This window comes from Gopherus flavomarginatus, chromosome 9 (assembly GCF_025201925.1).
Source record: "Gopherus flavomarginatus isolate rGopFla2 chromosome 9, rGopFla2.mat.asm, whole genome shotgun sequence".
In the NCBI taxonomy this organism is placed as follows: Eukaryota; Metazoa; Chordata; order Testudines; family Testudinidae; genus Gopherus; species Gopherus flavomarginatus.
The window spans coordinates 32,090,669-32,100,717 of NC_066625.1; positions in this window are offsets into that span (position 1 = coordinate 32,090,669).

The following is a 10,049-nucleotide window of genomic DNA, read 5'->3' on the forward strand; positions in this document are numbered from 1 at the left end:
TGCTGAGGGCCATTGAATCAAACTGTAAACCCTATATATAACGGAAACCACTTAAAGCCAGGGGGTGCAGTAGCACCCTACCCCCCGCACCCTAAGTTCTGATGCACTCCAAGGCCAGAAGAGAGCATTGTGATCATCTAGTCTGACCTCCTGTATAAAACAAGCCAGAGAACTGTCCCACAATAATTCCTGGAGCAGATCTTTTAGAAAAACATCCAATCTTGATCTAAAAATTGCCAGTGATGGACGTTCCACCACCTCCCTTGGTAAATTGTTCCCATGGTTAATTACCCTCACTGTTAAAAACGTAATCCTTATTTCTAGTATGAATTTGTCTAGCTTCAGCTTCTATCCATTGGATCATGTTATACCTTCCTCCACAGGACTGAAGAGTCCCTTATCATATATTTGTTCCCCATGTGGGTACTTATAGACTGTGATCAAGTCATCTCTTAACATTCTCTTTGTTAAAATAAATAGATTGAGACTATCACTATAAGGCAGGTTTTCCAATCCTTCAGTCTCCTTGTGGTTTTTCTCTGAATTCTCCCAATTTATCCTCATTCTATAATTACCCAGGTCATTCCATTTATCATTTTTTAATATTCACACATTAGCTTTCTTCCAGTCTTCTAGAACTTCCCCAGTGTTCTAAGACTTATTAAAATCAACTTTATAGGTCCAGTGAGCACCTCAGCCAGCTCTTTCAAAACTCTTGGATGCAAGTTACCCACACCTGCTGATTTAAAAATGTCTGACTTTAGTAGCTGCTGTTTAACATCCTCCTAAGATACTAGTGGAATGGAAAGAGTATTATCACATGATACGACTATATCATAAGCAGTGTTGTTGTCGGTCCCAGGTTATTAGAGAGACGAGGTGGGTGAGGTAACATTTTTTATTGGACCAACTTGTGTTGAGGAGAGACAAACTTTTGCGCTTCTACAGAGCTCTTCCTCTCCTTCTTCTCAGACCTGGAAGAAGAGTTGTGGAACGCTCAAAAACTTGTGTCTCTTTCACCAGCAGAAGGTGGTCCAATAAAAGATATTACCTCACCCACCTTATGAATACATCATCTGTTTTTTCCCCAAATACAGAACAGAAATGTTTATTGAACACTTCTGCCTTTTCTGCATTATGGTGGATAATTCCTCCACTTCCATCTAGTAATGGACCAATACCATTGTGAGGATTCTTTTTGATCCTGTCACAGTGCACTCTACTCACTGCTGAGTGGTGCCCTCTTATGGCAATTCTGGGGGTTAGCTGTGCCTGGTTCAACACCCCCTTTCTTCTTTTCCAGTGTTGCTGTTCTCCTCCTGCTCACAGAGTCGCAGTATGGCTGCTTCATGACTCACCCCTTCAGCCAGGTCACACCGTGATTTCCCCTTCCGGGGGAGTTGTTTCACGTCCTCACACGCACTGCCCTAACTATGTCACTCCTGCAGTGACTCAGACAGTCTTCCCACTCACTGCCCCAAGCAATGCCACTCTGCAGTGGATGGTTGGGGAACCCAGGCCTGCCCTCTACTCTGGGTTCCAGCCCAGGGCTCTATAGTCAGCAGTAAAAGTCTGAGACTTTACCAACCTTACTGCTTTCTTGCCTGGACTACTTCCAACCATGCTTCTCTTTCATCAGCCTTCCTAGTCAGACCCCAGTCTCTTAGGTCTACTATGTAAACCCTTCCTCATGAGTTCTTACCCCTTTTCTCAGGGGAGGGGTATCCCATCCCCCCTCTTCCCTCTCCCTGACCTCAGGGAGACACTATTGCCAACCTCCTGGTTTTATAGAAGCCCTGCCAATTCCCTCACAGGTGAACTAACTCCTAATTAGCACTTTTCTCACAGCCTAAATCTCTCCCATTTGCAGCTTAATTGGCTGACCTGGGAGAACAAGGTAAGATGATGGTGCATTTTTGCACTGCACTGTCTGTGAAAGGGGTGTTTCTAAAGGACATTGGAGAACTCACATGGCTTGGAAGCCTTGCCTGCTTCCTTCCAGACAGAATATGAATGCATGAGAAAATGGCTATGAATGAGCCCAGGGGAACAGGGGAATGGCTTCCAGTTTTGTTAGATTTAGAGTCAGAAGAATAGTTTCATGACAGGTAGTTTAAATCTTGACAAGTCCTGTTGCTGCAATGTACAAATATGTCTTATACAAGTATTATCCTAGAAGTTGGAGGCACCTTTAGTTTCAGCATGAATCCCTTTGTGGTCACCGCATTATGCTGGAAAAGAGCTAACATTACTCTTGCATCTGTGTCTTGTCAAGTCTTCCCTTGGCAGTATGGATGTTCCCCTTTCGTTTTAGTGCTGCATTGCCAGAAAGTAACATTCCTCTGCTGTAGTCACACCAGACCCTGGCTCCATGGTCTGAAAACAAACAAGCCTTTCCTTATGGAAGCCCTTCCTCTTGCCAGCAATTCTTCACAGCTGATAAGTGAATAAGGCAGTTGTAGCCTCAGAGCCACTTGTCGAGGAGCATTATGATAATAATAAGAGTTGGGGTTTTCTTTAGTTATATAAATAAAAAGAGAGTAAGAAAGAATGAGGTTGGGCCACTGTGCAGTGTGGATGGGAAGGAGAATAAAGATAATCTAGGTAGGGCCCCAAAACTAAATGAAAACTTTGCCTCGGTTTTCAATCAGGATGATGATCAGGAACAGGCGCAGGCAGGCACTAGGGCTGATGTAACTCTATGGCTAGAAATAGAAATGACGACATCTGAAGTGGAAGAAAAACTTAAAGAGCTTGGTGAACACAAACTGGTGGGACCGGATAATTTCCATCCTAGAACAGTGGAAGAACTGGCACATAAGATTTTTAGTCCAGTACAAAGGATTTTTAATAAATCTGTCTAGTTGGGATAGTAACATATGATGGGAGAATAGCTAACCTCAGACCTGTATTTAAGAAAGTGGGGGAAAGTGATCCGGGCAATTACAGACCTGTAAGTCTAACCTCTGTAGTATGCCAAGGTTTTAGAACAAATTGTGAAGGAAAGAATAATTGAATTCATGGAGGTAAATGGTAAAGGGACATGAGTTTACCAAAGGTAGATGGTGCCAGACTAACGTGATTTCCTTCTTTGATAAAATAATTGATTTTTTAGATAAGAGAAGTGCATTAGATTTAATATATTTGGACTTCAGTAAAGTGTTTGACATGGTACCACATGGGAAATTGTTAAAGTAAGAAAGATGGGGATCACAACAAGCATTTTAACATGTACAAGGAACTGGCTAAAGGGCAGAAGGCAACAGATTGCACTGAAAGGTGAATTATTGGATTGGAGGGAGGTTACTAATGGAGTTCCTCAAGGATCACTCTTGGAACCAATACTTTTATTAAAGACCTTGGCACAAAAAGTAGGATTGTGCTAATGAAATTTGCTGATGATACAAATTTGGGAGACATTGACAATACAGAGAAGGTCAGAACATTATACAGGAAGATCTAGATGACCTTGAAGACTACAAGATCTTGATGAACTTAAAAAGTACAAAGTGCAAGGTCATGCACTTAAGGTCTAAGAATAAGAATTTCTGCTACAATCCGGGAGCTCATCGGCTGGAAACAACAAAGGAAAAGAGAGACCTGGTGATGTGGGTTGATAACTACGAGCCCAGTGTAATGACTGTGAAATAGGCAAATGTGATCTTAGGATGTATCAAGCAAGGCATTTCCAGTAGAGATAGCGAAGTATTAATGACATTGTACAAGGCACTGGTAAGACCTCATTTGGAATGCTGTATATGATTCTGGTCACCCATGTGCAAGGAAGATTAATTCAAACTGAAACTGGTGCAGAGAATAGCTACTAGGATGATCAGGGGAATAGAGGACCTATATTATGAGAGGAGACTGGAAGAGCTTGGCTTGTTTAGTCTAGCAAAATGAAGGTTGAGAAGGGATACGATTGCTCTCTATAAATACACTAGCGGGGTAAATACCAGGGTGAAGGGCTATTAAATCTAAAGGACAATGTTGGCACAAGAACAAAGGGATACAAACTGGCCACGAACACATTCAAGCTGGAAATGAGAAGGTTTCTAACCATTAGAGGGGTGAGGTTCTGGAAAAGCCTCCCAATAAGAGCAGTGGGGGCAACCAACTGAGTTAGTTTTGACGGAGCTGGACAAATGTATGAGTGAAATGGTATGATAGGGTTGCTTGTGTGATGGTGGGGGCAGGGCTCAGCAGCCCTAGGGCTCACTACCAATTGATGTCTTATGTTTCTAAAAATTCCTGCATCAGGGTTTCAGCCAGCCACCAGCAGGGGTCAGGAAAGGATCTCCCCACCCAATATGCTCTGTTTGGGATTTTTTTTAAACTCCTTCCTGTGAAGCATCAGGGATGGCTATGGCGGGAGATAGGATATTGAGTGAGGGCGTGGGGGGACAGGGAAGGGTGTGGTGAACCAGGGCTTTGCAGTGGCACTGAATATTCTCTCAGGTGCTTGGCTGCCTGGTTCTTGCCTACATGCTCAGAATTGAACTGATGGCCATATGTGGGGTCATATCCCCCCAGGAATTTCCCTCCAGGTCAGATTGGCTGTGACCTTGGTGGGGGGTTTCCCCTTTCTTTACAGTGAGTGGGTGCAGGTCACTTGATCATTTCCTTGCCATTGTGGAGGCCCTGGGCACTGGTGCATCTTAGTCCCTCCTATTCTCTGCTGGTGGCATATAATAGGGTATTGTCCTGTGAGCTGTAATACTTTGGTCCAAAATGAATTGTTAGGTTTAGTGTGTGGGGGGTGGTGGTGGCCAATGCTATCCAGGAGGTCAGACTAGAAGATCTAGCCCCTTCTGGCTTTCAACTTTGACATTGCTAAAAGCAAATCACCTGAGGAGTGCTTGGAAAACATTCAGTGTATGAATCAAGTGCGGTTTAAATCCTACCATAGGTTGTGAAAGAGAGCATGTGCATCAAGGACAATACATTCCTGAAACTGGGGCCCTCCTGGAGTGGAATAAGTTTAGAGGCTTAGTCCCCCAATAAGAGTGATTAAATCTATGATGTACAATTTCAAAGGACTGGCAGAACAAAAGGGTTGTCACTATAATCTGTTCTATTCTGGTTATGGTATCAGAACACCTCACCAACTCTAACAGTGGCTCAGTGATTTAGGAGCACACAGTGAGTTTCACTGGATTTGTGCTCCTAACCCCCTGTGAAGGGGCAGCTGCCCCTCACTGGCTGGCAAAGGGTTAATAGTAGCCCTTGGAGCAGCTGCACAGTATCCAGCCACTCAGAGAAAGGTTTAAAAGCAGCCAGCCAGGGCCAGGCTGGGCCCTATAAGAACGGCTGCAGGGCAGAGAGGGGCTCAGTCTCTCCCTGGAGCTTGAGAGAGAAGGCCTGGTTGCCTATAGAGAGAAGTACCTGAGACAGAGCAGTGCTAGGCAGGGTTGGGGATCAAGCGGAGCTCCAGCCTGGCTGGCTCCCAAACTGAGGCCTTGATACAGGGGCTGAGTAGGTGCTGGACTATGGGGAAGTGGCCCAGGGAAAGGAGATAGAGACAGAGGGGAAGGAGAGGCCATGAGCAGCTGCCAGCTATAGGGTCCCTGGGTTGGGGCCCAGAGCAGTGGGCAGGCCTGGGCCCTCCCTTTTTCCCCGCTGACTGCCAAAGGAAGTGGCCAACCAAAGGAATGCAGTTTGTCCCTGAGCAAGGGGCTGGACTAGGGGCTGCAGTTCGCCACAGTGGCAAGAGGCTGGGTGAGGGACTGCTAGTTCCCCCAGCAGTGGGGAGACAACAGAGTGGGGCACAGCCAGGGGGCAGTTTCCTGAAGAGGACAGTGCAGTCCAGGAGTGACAAGGGTCTCCACAGACAGCAGAGATGGTGGAGAAGCAGCAACGGAGAGTGAGACACCACAAGAGGGGGGTGTCCTGTCGATGGACAGAGCTAATTCCTGGAGCAACCAGCAGGGGGCGCCATGGTGGTGAGCACAACCCATTACACCCCTTTGACATTTTTGAAAGTCCCTCGAAGGACCCTTTTTTCTCTTGCCCCTGCCATTCTTTTTTGTTGTATGCTAATGTGGGAAAGAAAAGCAGAAGTGTGTTTGCCTTTTGGTCTGAAGGTTCTGGGGTGCATGATCATTCCAGTGTCTTGTAGCAGAGAGTCCCACAGATGAGGGTCAGTTGCTGGGAAGATCATGCCCACAGTGCTCATCTGTCTCACATTTGAGGCTCACAGGTCCATTGTTCAAGCGAAACTGTGGTCATGGGAGGTCATGGTCATGGACAGAAAAAATTGGTCCTAATCTTCTGCCTTCCTATTGCATTTCTGTAGTGTGTTGGAGAACTAATAACCTGAAGGACAGTGCTGGGAAAAAGGCCATCAAGGAGCCAGTTTTTTAGTAGCTTCATTAGCATTTGGTTACAAAGTTCCACCACATTGTTTCAGATGGGCCATTTCTTCCTCTTTGTGGAAGTTCTCTGGGCTCAAGAGCCTCCAGAAATGAATTCATTTAGCTGATCACTGAAAGAGCTCAGATGGGTTCTCTGTGGTGTGTATCCAGGACAGGGGCTCACTCCATGGAGTCTGATTTATACATATATTCTCACAGCACAGATGGGTTTGTTTGGCATTCAACACTCAATTATTTCATATTTAACTATCGCACTTCAATGCCTCTGAAAGTACACTATACAGCCTCTGAAACAGCAACCATGTGTCCCTGCTCTTACTGCTCTCTGAGTGCCCTGCTCTTCCATTGCAAACATTGGGCTCGCCTTTCAAAGATTGTTATGTCTGAGGCACACAGGGAGTAAGGGGTTAATCTTCCTCAAGAACAGGAAAAATAATATTGTTAACAATATCAACATTATTTCCAGCAGCAGAAGATCCAGGTGCAGCCAGGTAACAGAGGCAGATGTGAAGCCTTCCTGAGCAGAGGCATGTGAATAAGTCACTGAAGAACTAACATTATGGGGGCTTTGCCTTCCTCTTGAGCCTCTAGTTCTGGCCACAGTGGAGGTAGGGCACTGGAGATTTTATAGACCAATGATGGGTTGATCTGCTATGGCAAGTGCATCTTCTTAGTGCCAGTAAAGACCACAGCATCTGGAGTCAGAGGAAATAGGGCTCACAACACCAGGGCAGAACAGCATCCCACTGGTGCTTGGACAGGGCTGATAGAGGTCACTATGGACAGGAGGTCTGACTGGACAGACAGCAGGGAAGATGCATGATGCCTTTGTGGACAGCAACTACATTGGTGGCTCTGAGATAGAAGTGCTGATTATTACTGTCCACCCCCTTACCCAGCCAAGCTACTCATAAGCATGCTGGAGTCTAGTGTGTGTGTGCAGAGCTGAAATAGCGAGGCTGGTTGTTTGTGACCTTCTTCTGGGAAAGCCATCCATATGGTGCATTGCAGGCTGACAGGCCAGTGACAGAGCGGAAGGCTGGGGAAGCTATTCCAAGCAGTGTTTCCGTTCCCAGGATAATTTTTGTGCTTTGATTAGGGAGGAATTTTTATTTTTAAAACTTATTTTAATCAGTCAGCCTGGGAAAATAGTGTGCCTGTGACTTTAAATGTCCAGAGAAACTACTTTATTTAAATACTAAGGGCAATGCATTGGCCCCATGTATCCCACCATTCTATAGTTAAGGAATAGGCTGCAGAATCTGCTCCTTACCACGGCCTTGTACTTTAAACTCCAAGGTTTTCTGGTAAAAAGTTACGTCTTGCCCTTGTGATTGAGAAGAAAAGCTTCCAAACATGAACTGACTGTATTCAGGTGAGCGATGCCTGCCTTAGGCCTTGTCTACACTGGCAAGTTTTGTCACAAAAAACTGCCTTTTGGCGACTAAACAGCGGTAGCGTGCACACTGCAATGGGACTTTTGTCGAGAAAAACGCCCAGCTTTGGCGACAAAAAACTTCCACTGTTGCGAGACACTTGTCTTTTCCCCTCCCTTCATTGTCGACATCAGCCAGTGTAGACAGCGCGCCTTTTTTTCCAGATTTTATTGGCCTCCAGAAAGTGTCCCACAATTTCCATGCTGCTGCTTTAGTCAGTGGTTTGAACTCCGCTGCCCTGCAACCAACCTGCTCCTCCCCCTTGCAAGCCCTGGGAATTTTAATTCTCATTTCCTGCTTGTTGGCTTCCCATGTGAGCTTCCCAGGTGGCTTCCCAGATAAGCATGTCTGGCTATCACACCAAATGTGCTCCCACCTGGACCACCATTGAGCTGTCGGATCTGATCAGTATATGGGGAGAGGAGTCTGTTCAGTCACAGCTGCGATTGACCGGTAGGAATCGAGACATATATGGGTAAATTTCTCTAGGCTTGTGCGAAAAGGGCTGTGATTGGGACACGCCGTGGTGCAGAGTGAAGATAAAGGAGCTGAGGCAGGTGTACCATAAGGCACAGGAGGCAAACCATCGCTCTAGTAGTGCACCTAAGACCTGCTGCTTCTATAGGGAGCTGAATGCTATCCTCAGTGGTGAACCCACCTCCATCGTCAATAGCCCCAATAGAAAGAGGGGTTAACCCAGAGGCTGAAATTCTGGATGAAGAAGTGGAGCTAGAAGAGGAAGTGGAGCTCCAAACAGGGTTGCCCGGTGGGGCAGGCAGCCAGGAACTTTTCTCCACTCCAGAAGTGCTCTGCGAGGAGTAGGAAGATGAGACGCTGGGTAAATTGCTGTGGCTTGTGAATCGAAAAGTGGGAGGCAGGTAGTGCTTTATGTGAGCTGGACATGCCCTGTGTTGCTAATCTGCATGGCCAAGCAGGGTGCCTATGGACAGCGAGACCTGCAGGGAATCCTCCAGAGAGAGGCTCTGGAAAGTTTCCAAGAGGTATTTGTTAATCCTCTGCCACAGATTCCAAGGGATTGCAGCCTTGTTAGTTCTCCCATTGTGGGAAACTGTCCCATGCCATTTAGCAATCACTGGATCTGAGACCAAAGCGACACATAGCTGAGCTGCATACAGAGTAGGTTGAAAGCCACAAGCATACAGTAGTTGTGCCCTGGTTTTCCTGCTCACCTGCAGCAGGGAGATGTCAGAAGGCAGGTTGGCCACCTGTGAAAAAGTGTGTGATAATTTTAGAATGAGTTCCCTGCAAAGCTGCCCTGGCAAGCCATGACTGTTTTGTCCATACACACAACAACCTTCCCCCCACTCCCGACACTCACCATGACTGAGGCGCTCGTGGAGCTGTGTGCCTGCCTAGAGTCAGTGAGAAAGCGATTGAAGCATTTCAGTAATAAGGGCCTTTTGCAAAGTTGCAATCATTTGCTGGAATGTAACAATCCCTCTTCTGTGCAATGTTGCAATGTCCACAGCATCAGAGACTTTGAGGAACATACCACACACCCCTGACGACTGGCTTCAGCAGATAAGGAAGAATCCAAGACACAGCAAAGAAGACACGTTCCAGGAGGTGCTGCAGTGCAATGAGACACAGACCAGGGAATGCAAAGGGTGCTGGGAAGCCAATGCAGCATTTGTTAGGCAAGCGACAGAGCAGATGAGAAAAGTTATGGAGGATGAGACAGAGATGCTCAAGTCTTTGATACAGCTGCAGACTGAGCAGATCCACGGTTGACCTCCACTGCAGCACATGCACAAGTACAATTCTTTGCCAACCCCACCCATCTCTAGGCCCACACATTCCTTTTCACTTCACAGCACTCCTGAGTTTCTCCATCACTCCATCCCCTCTCACAGCTTGGACAATGATAGCTGGAGCTACACGCAGTTGTGAACTTTTACCCTTTTTAACAATAAATAAAGGCTAAGGTATGTAACTGTACAGCATTTTTATTCTGTGTTCTACAACGATCAATTCAATCTCGGGAACAGGCTTCTAAAGCATTTTGTTACATGGAGCTTGGACTGCAAAATTGTATATGGCTGCACCAGGGAAGCAATTCCAAAGCAGATATGTGTTAGTGCCCCCCATTGTCAAAGTGGTTCCTCAAAGCCTCTCTGATGTTAATAGCAGCCCTCTGGGCTCCTCTGACAGCCCTAGCATCTGACTGTTCAAACAGTGCAGCCAAACGCTCTTCCTCAGTGCTCCAAACCTGAGCAAA